This window comes from Scyliorhinus torazame, chromosome 7, assembly GCF_047496885.1.
Source record: "Scyliorhinus torazame isolate Kashiwa2021f chromosome 7, sScyTor2.1, whole genome shotgun sequence".
Taxonomy (NCBI): domain Eukaryota; kingdom Metazoa; phylum Chordata; class Chondrichthyes; order Carcharhiniformes; family Scyliorhinidae; genus Scyliorhinus; species Scyliorhinus torazame.
In genome coordinates, this window is record NC_092713.1 from 315,464,641 (window position 1) to 315,484,948 (window position 20,308).

Here is a 20,308-nt window from a genome sequence, read left to right on the forward strand (position 1 = left end):
GCGTGGTCTGCGCGGCGCCGGTCGGGGTATGCGCCGACTCTCCGGCAATTGCCGTTGCGCGATTCTCTGGCCGAGTGGCCGTCATCAAAAAGCCAAGTCCCGCGGGCACCGTTCTAACAACCTCTATGCTGGCGGGGCCTCGGCATTGAAGGGTCCGGGAGCGGCCTGTGGGGGGGAGGGGGGGTCCGACCCTCGGGGGAGGGGGGCCTCCGTAGGGGCCTGGCCCGAGATTGGGGCCCACCGATCGGCAGGCCGGCCTCTCTGCCCCCCCAGCCTCCTTTCCTCCATGCCGGCTCCTGTAGCCCTGCACCATTTGGCGTCGGGGCCGGTGCGGGGAAGAAGGCCACTGCGCATGCGCTCGTTGGCGCCGGCCCAACTGCGCATGTGCGGACCCCGCGGCGCTGGGTTCAGTCCGGGATCGGCAGCTGGAGCGGCGTGGGCTCCACTTCCTCAGGAAACTAAGGAAATTCGGCATGTCCACATTAACTCTTACCAACTTTTACAGATGCATCAGATGCGTTGTGGGCCGCAGAATGGTGTCCCGGAACGGGCGCCGGCGCCGGAGTAAAATACTCCCGCTTTTACTCCGGCTTCGGCACTTAGCTGCCCAATGGGAGAATCCCGGCCATGATGTGTTAAGACACAGGAAACACAGCAGGAAATTTGTGCACAGCAAGCTTCCCCAAACAGACTGGTGCAAATAATAACGATAATAATCTTTATTTGTGTCACAAGTAGGCTTACATTAACACTGCAATGAAGTTACTGTGAAAAGCCCCTCGTCGCCACATTCCGGCGCCTGTTCGGGTACACTGAGGAAGAATTCAGAGTGTCCAATTCACCTAACAAGCACGTCTTTTCGGACTTGTGGGAGGAAACCGGAGCACGCGGAGGAAATCCACGCAGACACGGGGAGAAAGTGCAGACTCCGCACAGACAGTGACCCAAGCCCGGAATCGAACACAGATCCCTGACATTGTAAAGCAACAGTGCTAACCACTGCGTTTAATTGTTTTAATGATGTCGAGAGAGTGGAAAATGTTGGGCGGGACACCAGGGAGGACTCTTCAGCTCTTCCTTTGGATTAGTGCTACAGTGTCATTTATTTTGACCTGTGAGAGCTGATTGGTTCAGCATCTCATCTGAAATCCGGTACTTCCCTCAATATCGGATTGGAGTTTCCACCTTGACCTTTTTCTCGAGTTCCTTGGAATGGGAGCAACAATCTTCCGACTCACAGGAGATGGATGCTGCATCTGGCAAGGACTTTGATTGAAGGGTCCAGAGGAGGTTCACAAGAACGATCCCTGGAATGAAGAGCTTGTCGTATAAGGAACGGTTGAGGACTCTGGGTCTGTACTCGTTGGAGTTTAGAAGGATGAGGGGGGATCTTATTGAAACTTACAGGATACTGCGAGGCCTGGATAGAGTGGACGTGGAGAGGATGTTTCCACTTGTAGGAAAAACTAGAACCAGAGGACACAATCTCAGACTAAAGGGACGGTCCTTTAAAACAGAGATGAGGAGGAATTTCTTCAGCCAGAGGGTGGTGAATCTGTGGAAATCTTTGCCGCAGAAGGCTGTGGAGGACAAATCACTGGGGTGCCTCAGGGGTCTGTGCTGGGACCACAACTTTTCACAATATCCATTAATGATCTGGAAGAAGGAACTGAAGGCGCTGTTGCTAAGTTTGCAGATGATACAAAGATCTGTAGAGGGACAGGTAGCATTGAGGAAGCAAGGGGGCTGCAGAAGGATTTGGACAAGCTAGGAGAGTGGGCAATGAAGTGGCAAATGGAATACAATGTGGAAAGGTGTGAGGTTCTGCACTTTGGAAGGAGGAATTTCTTCAGCCAGAGGGTGGTGAATCTGTGGAACTCTTTGCCGCAGAAGGCTGTGGAGGCCAATTCACTGAGTGTCTTTAAGACAGAGATAGATAGGTTCTTGATTAATAAGGGGATCAGGGGTTATGGGGAGAAGGCAGGAGAATGGGGATGAGAAAAATATCAGCCATGATTGAATGGCGGAGCAGACTCGATGGGCCGAGTGGCCTAATTATGCTCCTATGTCTCATGGTCTTTTCAGTGAGTTTGGCCTTTCTCAACTCCCAGTACCCTCGAGGTAGAAGGCCCACAATTCAAGGGTTGTCCATAATTTGAGAATAAGTGATCAAAGTCACTGAGGAAAAATCAGGAGTTGTTCTTGTCGTGTTATTCACCCTGGGGTAACACGGACTGCAACACGAAGCAGTTAAACAATAAAGCATACACCAAACGTAGGTGTTGGTTCAATAAAATTTATTGAACTTCAGTAAGGAAGCACACAGCTGCCTGTGGGTTGACTCTCTACTACTCTAAGTAAACTAACTCTAACTATCTAGACCAGGCTAGCTCTGATCCACGTGCAGAAGGTGTTGAATGATTTGTACACCCTGACTGTCACTACAGTTGTCACCAGTGGAAAGAGGCGGAGTGCTGATGCCTCGTGTGTTTTATAGTTGGAAGCCCTCCTCTGGTGTTCTGTCTGGTGATTGGGCGTATTCTGTTCTTATGTTGATTGGCTCACCTGGGTGTCTGTCACTGCCTGTTTGCACCTCATGATGTGCATGGGTGCATATTATGACACTTTGCAGAAAATATATCGGACCCAAAAGGTAATTGTTTGAAGAAAAAAACAGCCAAATCCACAAATCTCCATTTTGATGTAATACCTGCATTTATAAAATGCTTTGTCAGCATTGACAAAGGATCATTTGGACTCGAAACGTTCGCTCTTTTCTCTCCCTACAGATGCTGCCAGACCTGCTGAGATTTTCCAGCATTTTCTTTTTGGTTTATAAAACGCCTTCCGCTCCCAAGTTAAAGCTCCTGACAGAATTTATTTATTTTCCTTTCTGAAATCCTGTGGCTGCCATAAAATTAACAGATATGGTCGTCATTTAGTGTAGTAACATTCTATAAACAAGGCTGGAATCAACATTAAAGCATAGCTTCTTGTCATGAATTATTCTCCTGAACACACTGACAAGAACAGGCAGGATATTCTTCTGGGGATTTTTCATCAGCTGTTGCATTGGGAAGAAAAAAAATCAATGTTAATTTAAACCAGTTGAGTGCAATATATGGTTGTGTTGTTGCAAGATTAGCACGAATTTTCACAAGGTCTGAATTGACATCAATAACACGACAGTTCAGTGGAGATCTTGGTTTCGGGCATCAGTACAACTAAGTTTATAGAACACAGTAAAAATAATATCTCCAAAGCTATTAACTGTCCTTTCATCTTGAAAGGTTCAAACCTGAGCAACTTCCCTCTGTCTGCTGGCAGTCAGATCCCTGTGAACATCAACCAACAGTTGAAGACAATAGTTAAATTACTCATCACACACAGACAGGTTAGATGATGGGGAAATGACACTCCAATGCAGTTGCTTCAGAAGGAAATAGCGTACATTTGTATAGCACCTTTCATGACCTCCCCAAGTGCTTTACATCAATTAAATACTCTTTGGAAGTGTCATTGCTGCAGTAATGTAGTTGGCGTGGCAGCTAATTTGTACACAGCAAGCTCCCATTTGTGTTCATGACCGGATAATCTGTTTTGGACTCCCTAGAGTCCAGAAAGAGGCCTTTTGGCCCATAGGGTCGGTACTGACCCGCTAAAAGAGCCGCCCACCTCAGCCCACTCCCTCACCCTGGGCGGAATTCTCCCCCCCCCCCCCCCCCCCACGCTGGGTGGGAAATTCGCTCGGGCACCGCGCGAGTCCTGCCACGCCGCCCCGACGGCAGCACGCGATTCTCTCCCCTCCCCCCCCCAAACCGGCGCGGCGAGAATCACGGTTGGCCACTGGGAGAATCACGGCTTGCCGTTGGTAACGGGTGAGCGGCGATTCTCCGGCCCGGATGGGCCGAGCGGCCTGCCCAACACGACTGGTTCCCGCCAACGCCATCCACACCTGGTCGCTGCCGGCGGGAACAGCGCAGGAACGCTGGGGGGGGGGGGGCGGCCTGTGGGGGTGGGAGGGGGGTTCCTGCACCGGTGGGGGGGCCTCAAAAGGGGTCTGGCCCGCGATCGGTGCCCACCGATCGGCGGGCCGGCCTCCCTGAAGGAGGACCTCCTTTCCTCCGCCGCCCCACAAGATCCATCCGACATCTTCTTGCGGGGCGACCGCGGGGAGGATGGCAACCGCGCGTGCGTGTGTGACGTCATTTACGCGGCGCCGGTCGCGTCATTTGCGTGGCGCCGCTTTTACGCGGCACCAAGGCCCAGCGCGCATAAATGACGCGGCCCCGCTCCTAGCCCCCCTGGAGGCGGGAGAATAGGGGGCTGGGAATGGCCTCCGACGCTGGAGTGAAAAACTCCGGTTTTCACTCCGACGTTGGGACTTAGTCTCCCGATGGGAGAATTGCGCCCCATGTCCCCGGAGCCCCAGCTAACCAAGGCAATTTAGCATGACAATCTACCTAATCTGCACGTCTTTGGACGGTGGGAGGAAACTGGAGGAAACCCATGCAGACACGGGAAGAACGTGCAGACTCCACACAGACAGTCACCCAAGACCGGAATGGAACCTGAGACCTGGACTCTGTGAAGCAGCAGTGGTAACCACTGTGCCACCATCCCATGCTGTTGCTGGAGGGTTGAATATTGGCCAGGACAACAGGAAGAACGTAGGAATATCGGAATTAGGAGCAGGAATAGGCCACTTAGCCCCTCGAGCCTGTTCCACCATTCGATAAGATCATGGATGGTCTGACTGGATTCTCAACCCCACATTCCTGCATGCCCCCTGATAAACTTTCACCCCCCTTGTTAATCAAGAATCTATCTACCCCTGCCTTAAAAATATTCAAAGACTCTGCTTCCTTCGCCTTTTGTAAGAAGTCTTACAACACCAGGTTAAAGTCCAACAGGTTTGTTTCAAATCGCTAGCTTCACTTCTCTTACTTCATGTCGGAATGATTCACCTGAGGAAGGAGCAGTGCTTCGAAAGCTAGTGATTTGAAACAAACCTGTTGGACTTTAACCTGGTGTTGTAAGACTTCTTACTTTCCTTCACAGCAACATTGACGACACTCCAAAACCACTTCATTATTGTAAACTGCTTTGAGATCATGAAAGTTCCTGTGGATATTGACATCCCCCCCTCCTCACCCCACCCACCCCCCCTTCACCCCTTCAGTTTGGCATGAATTCAGCCAGGACACGCCCTGCTGTTGAACTGTAGAGAGTTACCAGTCAGTCTGGACCTCATCAATCAGGGCTTTAGAATGGAACATGTGCAGCATAAAAATAACACAAGTTATCCACCACCTCGCAATCCAGTAGAGAGTATGAAGAAGACTGAGTTTGCTCAGGAAAGATGAACATGTATCTTACATCTAAGCACGTTCTGATGAGAAGTGTAGGGAATTGGGGGGAAGCGCAGCAGCAAGAGAGCGAGGTGTGCACCTTGTCTGTTCCAGCCACGGGACATGCTCAGCTTGAGGCTTTTAAGCAACGTTTTAATTCTCTTGCTTCATGTCGGAAGTGTTGACATGTGTCATTCTTCAGCTCCCAATTGAAACCGTCCCTCGCCAGACCTGTCCGATATTTGTTTTTTTATAAATTTAGAGTAGCCAATTATTTATTTTCTTCCAATTAAGGGGCAATTTAGCGCGGCCGATCCACCTAACCTGCACATCTTTGGATTGTGGGGTTGAAACCCACAAAGACACAGGGGGAATGTGCAAAGTCCACACGGGCAGTGACCCAGGGCCGGGATTCGAACCCATGTCCTCAGAGCCGCAGTCCCAGTGCTAACCACTGCGCCACATGCCGCCCTGACCTGTCCGATATTGATACACAGAGATCGTACATGTGAATGTATAGAAACTTTAAAAAACCTGAGGAATTTCTTGGAGCAGGAAAAAGCCATGAAGCATTGCAAACCTTTTCACGCCTCCTCAGCATATCTTTCAGTTCCCTTTCTTTCTCAGAGCGTGTCTCATATGTTTCATGAACCCATTTGTACAGTTCATTTCCCTGATAATTCATTCCACGAAGGAGGGAAAACCAGTTCCGAGCAGTATTCTAGTGTCCCCGTTTTACGTTTTTTCTCGTTGGTCTCTTACCATTGGCTGAAAGTCTACCTGATTTCACTTCGTCCTTCTTAAGTTCCTCACTTTCAGCGTGTCTCTCCTGACATCGCCTGAGGGAAGGTGGTCCGGAGAGAGGATGGTCATCTGGGGATAGGGGTGGGTTTGGGAATGAGCCGGGATGTTTGTGCCATCCGCCAGGCCCCCTAGTCGGCAAACCTGGGAGGCGATTTGAGCATCCTGTGCACGCCGGCTCTGACGCACACGCTGTGTGGCCTCCCATGCCTGCCCGGGCGCCATGCCCTGCCCAGCCTGGCCCTCCCCCCACATCCTCTTCATCGGACGAGGCCTGGATTTCATCTTCCTTCTCCAGCATGTCGCCCCTCTGCTGTGGAGGATGCAGTAGGCCAGCACAATGTGGGAGACTCTCCTAGCACTAAACTGGAGGCACCTCCAGAGCGGTCCGGTCACCTGAACCGCATCTTCCAGACGCAGATGCAGCGCTCGATCACGGACATGGTCGCTGTATGAGTGCCGTTGTAGCGGGTCTCCACGTTGGCCTGTAACCCCTGTCACCCGGGAGCCAACTCTTCACCCGGAGGTGCCCAGTGTGGTGAATCCATTCCTGGTTGGATTCTGCAATCCATTGTCTGCAGGGAGTGAAAGGCAGACATGTTAGCATGATGCGTACCCTCGTGCCGAGCCAGGCCCAATGGGCTACACGGTGGCCACGGCCTGCACTGCAGCCCTAGGGCCCACATTCCCTCTCCCCCGGCCATTCCTCCTGCCACTCTGCCCTCTGCACCACACCCCTAACCCCGTCAGTGCCCAGCACACAGTGTCCCTGGCCCCAACACCCGTCACTGCTGACAGGGGTACCGGTGGATGGCACTACTGTCATGGGGGAGCACCTAAAAGAAATGGGTGTTTATAAATGGGTGTGTATATAAGTATCTGTAGTGAAAGTACCTTTAAGAAATGGGTGTTTATTACTGCAGTGATGTCAGAGAGTGGGTGGAGCTTGGCTGTCTGTCAACTTTTTACTTTCAATTTTGGCTGTTTGCTGCAGGGTACGTTGTAGTTTCGTTTTCAGAGCTGGATAGCTGCAGTCACAGCCAGAAGGTGTATTAGAGTCTCTCTCTGTAATCTAAAGACTGTAAATCGATCCTGGTGATTTAAAACTAATAACAGTAGTGACTTTAACCTGATGTGCTTCTGGTAACTGGTGTTTTAAGTCCTGTGGATGTGAAAAGGAAAGCTTAAAGAATTACTTAATGTTGTATTATATGGGGGTTGTATTTGAATTGCTGGTTCCTAAGATGTTCACTGTATGTTTTAAAAAGGTTAACTTGAGTTCATAGAATAAACATTGTTTTGCTTTAAAAAATACTTTTCCATTTCTGCTGTACCACACCTGTAGAGTGTCCGGCACCCATCTGTAGGGGCTACCGTGGGTATTACCCTCGGTTGTGCACGGCACCTGTTTCCCGATTTTTAAAACCCGCCGTCGGTAATTCCTCTTGGTGGAGGCGGAACATCGCGGATGCCCAGAGAATACCAGGTTAGGCCCGTTAATGATATGCCAATGGCGTTTACTGTCTATGCGGAGTAGAATATATAGGTGCCACTGTTGAGGCACCGGAACATGGCATTCCGTCGAGGATTCAGGGAAGGCCACGATTTTCAGCTGATTCTCCGCCCGATCGCGTCTCGCGATTCCGGCGTCTCTGGATGGAGAATCTCGCCCATTCTTTATACTCTATCCTTTTTTTGTTAGTTGCTCTTTGATGGGAATCTGCAAAGAACCTGCAAATACAGTGGCGACATGTTCAAGCATTCAGTCTCAGCATTACATATTTCTCTTTGCACCGATAATATTGTGTGTAAGTAGACACTCCTTTTAATTAGCGAATAACCTCTTTGACAAATAATCAATATTTTCATTGAATAATGATCTGTTTTCATGTATAATCCTGAACATTGATCAATACAATAATGTCAGGGCTGCCATGCAATTATTTTAGTGAATGATGAAGAGTTTTGAATATTATATCTCAGAGATGGATAATTAATTATTCATCAAGCTCATTTTATTAACTAATATTGATGACTGAAAAGCTGCTTAATATTTCATAGAGGTTTGATTAGTTGGGAAATAAGTTTCCTTCCAAAGACATTCAATTATTCACACTGCGATGCCTGTTTTTTTTTACAAATCTGTCCGCAGCTTCAAATTTGCTCAAAAAAATGTCTTTGCGGCCGACATCATGTGCGTAACGCATCAAATGTGGCAACATCAGAAATAAATGTTAAAAATATGAATATAGCAAGTTGGATGACATTCCCAAGCAAAGCGATGCTGAAGAATATTGAAAATTTGGATAAATCTGTCCGGGTGAAAAAACATCTGATATTTCTGTCTGAGAAGATTCTGACACATACACAGAGCTATACCTGTAATATTCAATTTATTTCTGAAGATTTTATTGTGTTATTAGACAGTGATTTCTTACAGATCTCCCCACATGGGCAGCACGTAAGCACAGTGGTTAGCACCAGGGACCCAGGTTCCATTCCCGGCTTGGGTCACTGCCTTTGCGGAGTCTGCACGTTCTCCCCGTGTCTGCGTGGGTTTCCTCCGGGCGCTCCGGTTTCCTCCCACAAGTCCTGAAAGACAAACTTGTTAGGTGAATTGGACATTCTGAATTCTCCCTCTGTGTACCCGAAGAGGCGCCGGAATGTGGCGTCTAGGGGCTTTTCACAGTAACTTCATTGCAGTGTTAATGTAAGCCCACTTGTGACACTAATAAAGATTATTATTATTATTATTTTCACCTGCCTTTTTGTGGAAGCTTGCTGTGCACAAATTTCCTGTTGCGCTTCCTGCATCATAACGCATCATAAGTACGTCCTTGCCTGAGAAATGTTTTGGGACGTCCTACGGTCATGAAAAGAGCTTCTGAAATAGCATCAATGCCGTCCTGCAGGATAATGGCTACATTGATCAGATCATTGCTCACCGTCCATCACACAAACTCAAGGATGGGCCTGGGGCTGCCACCTTTGGTCGTGAAAAGTGCTCAGTCTTCCTCAGGTTACCCTGGGATGGCAAAATATCACAAAAATCTCAGAAACGGGTGGAACTAGCGGTTTCACACTGTGGCAATGCATTAGCGACACAGGCAGAGTTCACCACTAACAGGGTGCGGCCATTATGCCAAAAGGTCTTCTGCCTGCCACAAAAATGAATACTGTGGTGTCGGTGTTTCAGTGGCGGTGTGAGTCCAGGTTTATTGGCCATACCTCTCTGGTCGACCGCATCAAACAGCACATCCCTTTGGCTGTGCACAACAGGCAAAATACTGACTATATCCAATCAATCCATGCTTGCAAAACCCAAAACATAGTCTCCAAAGTCAGGTGTGATTCTGGCATCGGACAACACTTGCTGCACAATCCTGATTGCATTAATAATTATGCTGAAAACCAATTTAATATTATCAGTCGGCTTTGCAGTTTGGCACCATCAAGTACCTTCTTAAAGAGTACCTTTAAGAAATGGATGTTTATCAAATAGCTGCAATGGATATACCTTCAAGAAAGGGATGTTTATCAAATAGTTGCAGTGATATCAGAGTGTGAGTAGAGCTGGGCTGTCTGTCTGTTTTTACTTTCGTTTTTGAGCTGGCAGCTACAGTGTATATTTACTTTCGTTTTCAGAGTTGGAGCTGCATCCAGCCAAACAAGGTGTAATTTTGATCTCCCTCTGGATGAAAAGAATCTTCAGATCACTTGCTAATTTAAAAGTGCTAACTGCTCTCAGTAGATAATTTGGAACCTGCTATCTTTGATAAAGAGGGTATTTGTCTTATGGATGTTGCTAGGAAAGATTAAGGGTTACTTATAGAGTACTGTATTCTTTGGGAGAAGTATTTCAGTTGATTGTTGCTAAGATGTTTTCTGTGTGTTTATAAAATGTTAACTGGATTCATAGAATAAACATTGTTTTGTTTTAAACATACTTTAACTCTCTGTTGCACCACACCAGTAGAGTGGGCCCTTGTGCTCCCCATAGCCAAAATCTATTAAAAGTTGTGGGTCAGGTGAACTCCATGATACACTTTGGGGTTCTCTAAACCCTGGCCCGTAATAGGCACACCTACCCATCTGATGAAGACTGCCCTTGTGTTAATATATTCTCCTATACGCTTGACTAGGCAGAAATTTGCACTACACTTCTCGGGTGCGAAATAAAATGTTATTGGTATCTATTGATTATAAAAGAGAGTAATCTTCTTGTGTTACAAAATCAAATGTTCTCAATACAGGCCCCTGCCAGTAGAAGGCTTTACTTGAAATGATTATACTTAGTAACTTACAGAACGACATGAATTCAAAATACAATAGCAATAACGGTTTCTTTGCTCAAAGCAAAGCAGCTTCGCGGGTTAGAAGTAGAAATGGAAAATATGAAACAAAGGTAGTAGATAGCTTCTTCGGCAAAAAGTATAGGATGATTCTAGAATGGAGAATGATAGCCTAAAACTATTCCCTTTGAGAAATTTGTTATCAATCTAAGTCAATCTATTCCCACCCCCATAACATGCTGATTGGTTTGGGTGAGTCTTCAATACATTTGATTCGATGATTGGGTTGTCGGTCTTTAATATGCAATATTAATTTTGAATTATCAGCCGTGTTGCATCTTAGAATTCTTTAATGTGTGTTGGAATGCAAACTCTGTTCTTATCATTGGACTGGTATGTGCTGAATCCTACAATTTCTTCTTTCGGACAATGGAAAGCTCATATGAACTCTAATGTCAACTTGACCTTCCGTAGAAATGTTGCATTTGCTTTTAGCTCGTTTGTAAATTGTTTCAAACGACATGTCTTATTTCTGCAACCGATGTGCTTTGCAGACCGATAAGTTTGTACAATTTTGCAGTGTCATGATGGAATTCATTTTAAAATGACTTTAAAACTGAGCTTTTTAAATCTATAATTGAAAGGTTAATTAATGAACCTTTTTACCTGTCATAAATAGTCAGATTCCTTCAGCATCCTGGAAGCCTCATACATTCATGTACAGGGCCTTGCCCTGTGCAAATTGTCTACACATTGAACATTTTCCAACTCAACAGAAGCTTAGGGAACAGTCATTTCCTGGTTCATTCCCCAGGACCAAACCTTAGGGAGGTGGTAGCGTAGTGGTATTGTCACTGGACTAGTAAACCAGAGACCCAGAGTAATGCTCTCGGTCCCAGGTTTAGACCCTGCCACTACAGATGGTAAAATTTGAATTCAATAAATATCTGCAATTAAAAGTCTAATCATAGCCAAGAAACCATTGGCGATTGTCGTAAAAACCCATCTGGTACACGGATGTCCATTAGGGAAGGAAATCTGCTGTCCTTACCTGGTCTGGCTGACATGTGACTCCAGGTCCACAGCAACGTGATTGACTCTTAACTGCCCCCTCAAGCGCAAATAGGGATGGGCAATAAATGTGGGCCCATGTCCCATGAACGGATTTTAAAAAAGTCAGAGTTAACCTGCCTGGTTTGAATTTGAACAAAACTGGGCAGTTACATGCTCCATGTAACATTCTCCATGGCAACAGCTCCACCCATCAGAGTCCACGAACCAACAAATCAGCACTTCCTTCTCACTCAATATAAATCACCATTCCCCCATTACGGTTGAGAAATTCTTGTGAGCTACCCTGATGAGTGCAAGCCGAAAAGCTTTGATAGCATGTCTCTATTTTTAAAAATTTATGGTACCCAATTCTTTTCTTTCCTATTAAGGGGCAATTTAGTGGTGGCCAATTCACCTACCCTGCAGATCTTTGCGGGAAGTGGGGGTGAGACCCACACAGACACGGGGAGAATGTGCAAACTCCACACGGACATGACTTTTGGCCGGGATCGAACCTGGGTCCTCGGTGCCAAGAGGCAGCAGTGCTAACCACTGCGCCACTGTGCCTCATTTTTCAGAAAGGTGAAATTGCAGATGGAAGTAAGATGACAGAAAGGCAAAAAATAACTTCCATTATTACATCACATCTTTCATGACCGGAGGGTGTCCCAGTGAAATATTTTTGATGTGTACTCAGTATGGTCATGTGGCAATGTTTTCTTAAAGAAGAGCTTTTACTGTTGTGTTGAGGATCTCTTCATGATAAATTTTCAACCCCACTCTACAAACGATGACTATTATCTACCCAGTCAAAAGGGAAACTCACAAAGAATCCGCCAATGAATGGCTTGTCAGCCAGGAGGAATTCTTACTTCTACTGCAGGCAAGATAATGCCCTTACAAAGTTTCTGGGTTTGGTATTTCTGCTTTTCACATCAAAGTGCTTCAAATAACTCGTGCTTATGCTTAACATTGAACAATGGCCAGGTCCTAAGTGGAATAGCAGCCACGAAGAGCAGCTTGACCTCCACACTTGAAAAGCATCACCACTTCCAACAAAGCACACTCCACGTTGCTCTTAATGGTGAAGGTTGTTGGGTGTTTTTTGCAGTGTGGAAGGTCTGAAGAAGTCTTCATAGTCATGCGTAGGTTGACTGTAAATCTTTATGGACTCTTGGAAATACTTACAAATATACATTAAAAGGCTCAAGTAGGAAGTGTCTCCATGTGGTCATGTGGGCAGTATTGTACTCAGCCCCATATTAACCTTATATGTGCCAATCCCTTATACCACATCTCTTTTTAAGTGATTATATTTACCTGAGCTCTCACATTGTCATGATTGCATTATCACTACCTTGTCACCCTGCTTCGAGTCCTTGAATTCAAAGTTTCAGGTGGTCTGGAGGTCTTATGACCCTTCCATATCTCATTCTCACGAATGTCGGAGGAGTAACAGGCTCTGTCACTGATGCTTCTTTCCAAAGATTTGGAGGTTGTTCTGGTATTTGTATCCATTTTCATTCTTTTCCGTTGAAATGTACTTGGTTAGTTTGACTTTTGCTTTGGTCGGTGGTTGCTCCTTGAAACTGATTTCTTGTGGGCAGCACGGTGGTGCAGGGGTTAGCATTGCTGCCTCACGGCGCCGAGGTCCCAGATTCAATCCCGGCTCTGGGTCACTGTCCGTGTGGGGTTTGCACATTCTCCTCGTTTTTGCGTGGTTTTCGCCCCCACAACGCAAATCTGTGCAATGTAGGTGGAGTGACAATGCTAAATTGCCCCTTAATTGGGAAAAAAATGAATTGGGTAGGGATGGATGAACATCGTGCACGCCTCCTTGTTAATTTTTTCACTTCTTCCGACGACATGCAGGTCGCTGCGATTCTGGATGGTACGCAGTTGATTTAAATTGTTTTATTCCTCAGCTATCCATAACTTCTTTGAATAACCTTGAGGTAAAATTTGATCCTTGATCCGATTGTATTTCTGTGGGTAGTCCATATCTCATAAAACATTTAAGTAACTCCTACACAATCTTTTTAGCTGTAATATTGCGTACTGCAATGGCCTCTGGAAACCAAGTAGACATACCCATTATAGTCAAAAGATATTGATTCCCAATTTTTGTTTCAGGAAGCGGTCCTACACAATCGATTAGGACCCTTGTAAAAGGTTCCTCAAATGCTGGAATGGGTATTAAGGACGCTGGTTTTATTACTGTTTGTGGTTTCCCTATCACTTTACATGTGTGACATGATTGACAAAATTTAACTACATCTTTATGTAGTCCTGGCCAATAAAAATGTTTCTGGATTTCAGCTTGAGTTTTCCTTATTCCCAAATGACTTCCCACTGGAGTTTGGAAAAGCCCAAGTCAAGTTCCTTGGCCATACAATTGGACATGGACTAATGGTCCCACAGGATGTGAAAACAATCATTGGGGTATTGGGGAGTTTCCAATACCCTCGACACAAAGGGAAATAATGCAATTTCTTGGCATGAGTGGATTTTACTGACAATTTGTGCCGAATTTTAGCAGTGTGGTCGCTCCACTGACGGACGTGCTCAAGAAGCGGAACAAATTTCAGTGGACGGCGGAGTGTCAACAGGCATTTGCCGGCCTGAAGGCTGTGTTAACCACTGCTCCTGTGTTGGCCATTCAAATTAAAGAAAACCATTTAAGGAGGCTGTTGATGCGAGTGCTGTGGGCGTAGGTTCTGTGTTCTTGCAATAAGACGACAAAGGAATAGAACGGCCTATTGGATATTTTTCCAAAAAATTGATTGATCACCAGAGGAAGTATTCAACGATTGACAAGGAGACTTTGAGCTTGGTGCTGGCTTTGCAACATTTTAACATTTGTGTTACCAGCAATTCGTCCGAAACAATTAAAAATATTATATATTCGTCTGAAACAATTATGTCATAATCCATTGACGTTTTTGGAGCGATTCCGGAATAACAATGGCAGACTGTTTCGATGGAGTTTATTGTTACAGCCACTTCATTTAAAAATTATACATGTGGCAGGATGAGAAAATGTGATAGCCGATGCTTTGTCACGAATGTGATAAAGAGAAGCAAGATCGATGATGGAAGAAGAACTAAAATGGACTGTATTATTAGCAATGTTTGCCTGTTTCGTTTTTGTTTAAAAAATGTATGTTTATTGCTAATAATGGGCAAGTGAAAAGGTGAAAAATTAAACCATCTTTGAAGTTGATGGTTTATTAATTTTTTCTTGAGGGGAGGTGTCGTGTGAGTGTCTCTTTAAGAAATGTGTTTGTCTTATCACATGGCTTCAGTGATGTCATTGTGTGGGTGGAGCTGGGCTGAGGCTATGGGTTTTTACTTTCGTTTTTGAGTTGGGAGCTGCGTTGTGGCTCTGAGTTTTACTTTCGCTTTGAGTTTGAACTGGTTTGGTACTGCACAGGTTGAAAAGAAGTGTCTCTGTATCGGCATGTGAAAAGCTGTTTCCAGACTTAAATCTTAAAAGAAATAATTGATTTCTAGAAGGAATTCCAACCTGCTGCTTTGGAAAGGAAACAAGAGCATCAATAGCAAGTCTTGAGTGCCGTGTGCCGGGCCACACCTTTGAAAAGGGGGCACTGATTTTCTATTTGGTTCTTGTTATTAAATTGGAACAGTAAAGGGGGGAATTCATTCAGGGTTATACATAGATTACAGTAGCTGTGTGGGGTTTTTATGTTTGTAGTTGATACAGGTGCTGACTGTGTGAGTTTATAAAAATGCTAACTAAATTCAAAGACTAAAAAGCTTCAAAAGTGCCTAAGGCCTCTGTTGAATAACATCTGAAAGGCAGGCCCTTGTACTCATCATAACCAAAATCAATAAACAGTTGTGGGTCAGGTGAACTCCATGATATATTTTGGAGTTTTCTATAACAGTTGACTATTAACTGCCCCCTCAATGACAATTCGGGATGGGCAATAAACGCTGGCCAAGCCAGCGTTGCCCACAACCCATCAACAAAGAAAAAAAAATTACTCACTCACAAAAACAAATTTCTCTTCCTTAAATTTCTATTAACAGACAGTCATATGTGGGTCCAGATCGAACAATCGCAAAAGACAAGTTTGCCTTCTTTTCTAACCCTCCCTTATTTTTAAAAATTAACACAAAGGATAACTGACACCCTGTGAGTTTTATCATTGTTTTAGAGACGTAACGCATGGTGACATATTTTATCTGTGTCGAGTGTCCAGTTCCATACCTATGCCTCAGCACCAAAACTGCAAACTTCCACTGCTACAACATTACTCATTCCTACCCCCAACATGGCTCACAGGATCAGAAAATCCTGGAATAGTACATGACACAATGACACTGTGCAGCCCACCAAGCCTGGCTCTTTGTGCTCTGCACTACTGTAACCTTGTCTACTGTTGAAACCCTCATTCATGTCTTTGTTAACTCCAGACTCAATTATTCCGATTCCCTTCCTCAACTGGACTCTTATCTTTCAACCTCCATTAACCTCAGTTCATTCAGAGTTTAGTCTCCTGCGCTTTAGGTCACACGGGCATTATTGATATAATCCCATTTGTGGATATAATTGGATGGGAAAATCTCAGAATAGAATAATGGCTCAGAAGACCATGGGTGGGATCTCCATTTCTGAGACTGAGGGCAGGATTCTCCGATTTTCTTATAGTTATGCCCCCTTGTAACAGCTACATCCACCCAAGGAAATAGTCTCTGAACGTCCACTCTATCTATCCCCCTCATCACCTTATAAACCTCTATTAATTCCTCCTTCACTCCAATGAGAAAAGCCCTAGCTCCCTCAACCTTTCCTCATAAGACCTACCCTCCAATCCAGGCAGCATCCTGGTAAATCTCCTTTGCACCCTTTCCAATGCTTCCACATCCTTCCATAATGAGAACTTGAATAATTTTCTTCTTATAAGGCTTCATGTAGATTAAGGAATGCAGATGCAGTAAATGGGTTTTTATAATGGGTGTTTTTTTCCCAATAAAGTGAAGTACATGACAGAAACTTAGAACTTTCGGAGAAGAAGAAATCGCTTATTGTCAAAAGTAGGCTTCAAATGAAGTTACTGTGAAAAGCCCCGAGTCGCCACATTCCGGCGCCTGTTCGGGGAGGCTGATACTTATTAATAAGACTTTACTTTATCTCACCTCTGTATGAGTCCTGATGCCTGCCTATAGTGGATACTGGGTGAGTGGGCATGGTAGGTTTAAGGCAAAGTATGGTCCACAGGCAGGGATTGTCATGAATTGGCGCTAGGTTGCGGGTGACATTGGGTGGCATGAACGGGAGTGTTTGGGGAGGTTCAGGGGATTTAAGGAATGAGGGCTGGAGGGGTGCTTTATATTTTATACCTCATTTAAAATTTTTGGTCACAGAACTGGAGCCCCGGGGAGGTTTTCTGCCCAACCCCCCTCCACAGCCAGCGTCCTCCTCACTAACACCACGCCACCTGCCCTGACCTCTAATCTAGCCTGCCCCCCTCCCTCCCGCAGGGCAAGAATTGGAAGCTTGGGCATGCAATGGTTTCTCCCGAGTATGTATGCCTGACTGACCAATGAAAATCTAGCTCCTGGAACTTTGTAAGGCAAAAATGCTCATAATGCCAGTGCTTATGTGGCGCGTAAGCCTCCTCCTGCCCCATTTCATCTAAATCTATCATTTCTCCCTGATTGACTTACAAATAACAAAGAACAATATAGCACAGGAACAGGACCTTCAGCCCCCCCAAGTCTGCGCCAACCATGGTATTTGCCTAAACTAAAACCGTCTGCGCTTACTGAGTCCGTATCTTTCCATTCCCATCCTATTCATATAATTGTCCAGATGCCCCTTAAATGCCGCTTTCGTACCTGCTCCCACCCCCTCCCCAGGCAGCACGTTCCATGTATTTACCCCCCTCTGTGTAAAAAACTTGCCTCGCACATCTGTTCTAAGCTTTTCCCCATGCACTTTAAACCTACGTCCCCTCGTACTTGACTCTCCTACCCTAGGAAAGAGCCTCTGACTATCCACTCTGTCTATGCCCCTCATAATCTTGTAGACCTCAATCAGGTCGCCACTCAACCTCCGTCATTCCAGTGAGAACAGATCGAGTTTATCTAACCCCTCCTCATAGCTAATGCCCTCTATACCAGGCAACATCCGAGTAAACCGCTTCTGTACCCTCTCCAAATCATCCACATCCTTCTGGTGGTATGGTGACCGGAATTGTACACAATATTCCAAATGAGGCCTAATTAAGGTCCTGTACAGCTGCAACATGACTTGCCAATTTTTATATTCAATGTCCCGACCAATGAAGGCCAGCATGCCACATGCCTTCTTGACCACCTTATCCAGATGTGTTGCCACTGTCAGTGATCAGTGGACATGCATGCCCAGATCTCTCTGCCTGTCAATACTCGCATGAGTTCTACCATTTATTGTGTAATTCCTACATGCATTGGACCTTCCAAAGTGCATTACCTCACACTTAACATAGAACATAGAACATAGAAAATACAGCACAGAACAGGCCCTTCGGCCCACAATGTTGACTTGTTCGGATTAAACTCCATCTGCCATTTCTCCGCCCAACACTCCAACCAGTTTATATCCTGCTGTATCCTCTGACAATCCTCTTCACTTTCCGCAACTCCACCAATTTTTGTGTCGTCTGCGAACTTACTAATCAGACCAGCTACATTTTCTTCCAAATCATTTATATACACCACGGACAACAAAGGTCCCAGAACTGATCCCTGTGGAACACCGCTAGTCACAGCCTTCCATTCAGAAATGCATCCTTCTACTGCTAACCTCTGTCTTCTGTGCCCAAGTTAATTCTATATCCAACTTGCCAGCTCTCCTCTGATCCCATGTGACGTCACCTTTTGTACTAGTCTATCACAGGGTACTTTGTCAAAGCCTTTACTGAAGTCCATGTATACAACATCTACTGCCTTTCCCTCATCTATCATGTTTGTCACTTCATCAAAAGACTCAATCAAATTCGTAAGGCACGGCCTCCCCTTCACAAAAACCTTGCTGTCCATCACTAATAAGTCCATTTGTTTCCAAATGTCAGTAAATCCTGTCTCCAAGAATCTTTTCCAATAATTTCCCGACCACTGACGTAAGGCTCACCGGCCTAAAATTCCATGCTGCCCTTCTTAAACAATGGAACAACATTGGCTACTCTCCAGTCACCTGGAGCCAATGAGGATACAAAGATTACTGTCAAGGCCCCAGCAATTTCCTCCTAGAACATTAAAGAAGTCAGAGAGAGGTCATTTGACCATTCTACCGACATCAGTTCTTTGATAGAGCTTGTGCATTAACACACTCTTGTGATTTTTTTTCCCCACTTCAAGTACTTTATTTCGCCTTTTGAAAGTTATTATTGAATCTGTTGACACATCTGATTGCACATCTTATACCATCTACAAGATGCACTGCAGTAATTCAGCAAAGTTCCTTAGACAGCACCTTCCAAACTCAGGGTGCAGGAGGTGGGCATCATGCAGAAGATGAACTCAGAGAAGACATAGAACATAGAACATACAGTGCAGAAAGAGGCCATTCGGCCCATCGAGTCTACACCGGCCCACTTAAGCCCTCACTTCCAACCTATCCCCATAATCCAATAACCCCTCCTGACCTTTTTGGTCACTAAGGGCAATTTTTCATGGCCAACCTTTGTTTGAACTGTGGAAGGAAACCGGAGCACCCGGAGGAAACCCACGCAGACACGGGGAGAATGTGCAGACTCCGCACAGACAGTGACCCAGCAGGGAATTGAACCTGGGACCCTGGCGCTGTGAAGCCACAGTGCTAATCACTTGTGCTACCGTGCTGCCCGAATCTAGAAGGACAAGAGCAGCAATACGTGGGAACCCCATTACCTGGAGGTTCCTCTCCAAGTCACTCACCACCCCGACTTGGAAATATATCGGCTGTTCCTTCACTGTCACTGGGGCAACATCCTGGAACTCCCTCCCTAACAGCACAGTGGGCGTACCTGCACTACAAGCACTGCAGCGGTTCAAGAAGGGAACTCACCACCACCTACTGCAGGGCAACTAGGGATGGGCACTAAATGCCAGCCTAACCAGTGACGCCCACACCCCGTGAAATGAATATTTAAAAAAATAACCATCTCAGGCAGCACCTCCTGGATCACAGCAACTTAACGTGCAAAAAATTATTTCCTCAGGTCGCCTGTTTCGTTTGCAAATCTGTATCCTCAGATTATTACTTATCCTGTTTAAAATAGGTTCTTCCCACTTACTCGATCAAAACTGTTCACAATTTTGAACACTTATCTCATGCCCTCGCAAATTTCACTGGTCTGAGGAGAACGACCTCAGATGTTCTGGGCGGGATTTTCTGTTGCCCGACGCCGATATCGTAATCGGCGATCAGGCGGAGAATCGACTCTGATGCCCAAATCGGGGCCGGCGCCGGCCAGCCACGCTCCGCCTCCTCGGAAATGGCATCTTCACGTTGCGCGCCGCGCGCCGTTGCAACGGCGTTGCTGCATCAGCGGCCAGCCCTCCCGTGATGCTCCGCCCACGATGGGCCGGGTTCTCGTCGGAGCAGGACACGTGTGGTCTCAGCCGTGCGGGAAACCGGCGTGGTGGCTGCGGACTGTGTCCAGCGCCGCCATACTCGGCCGGGGCAGCTTCCGTGAGGGCTGGGGGGGACTGGTGTGGGGTGACCAGGGGGTGGGCTGTGGGGTCACGAAAGGCGGGTCGGGTCCACGCATGGCCAACGCCATGTTGTACGGTACGACCGCTGCACGTCATCAGCCGTCC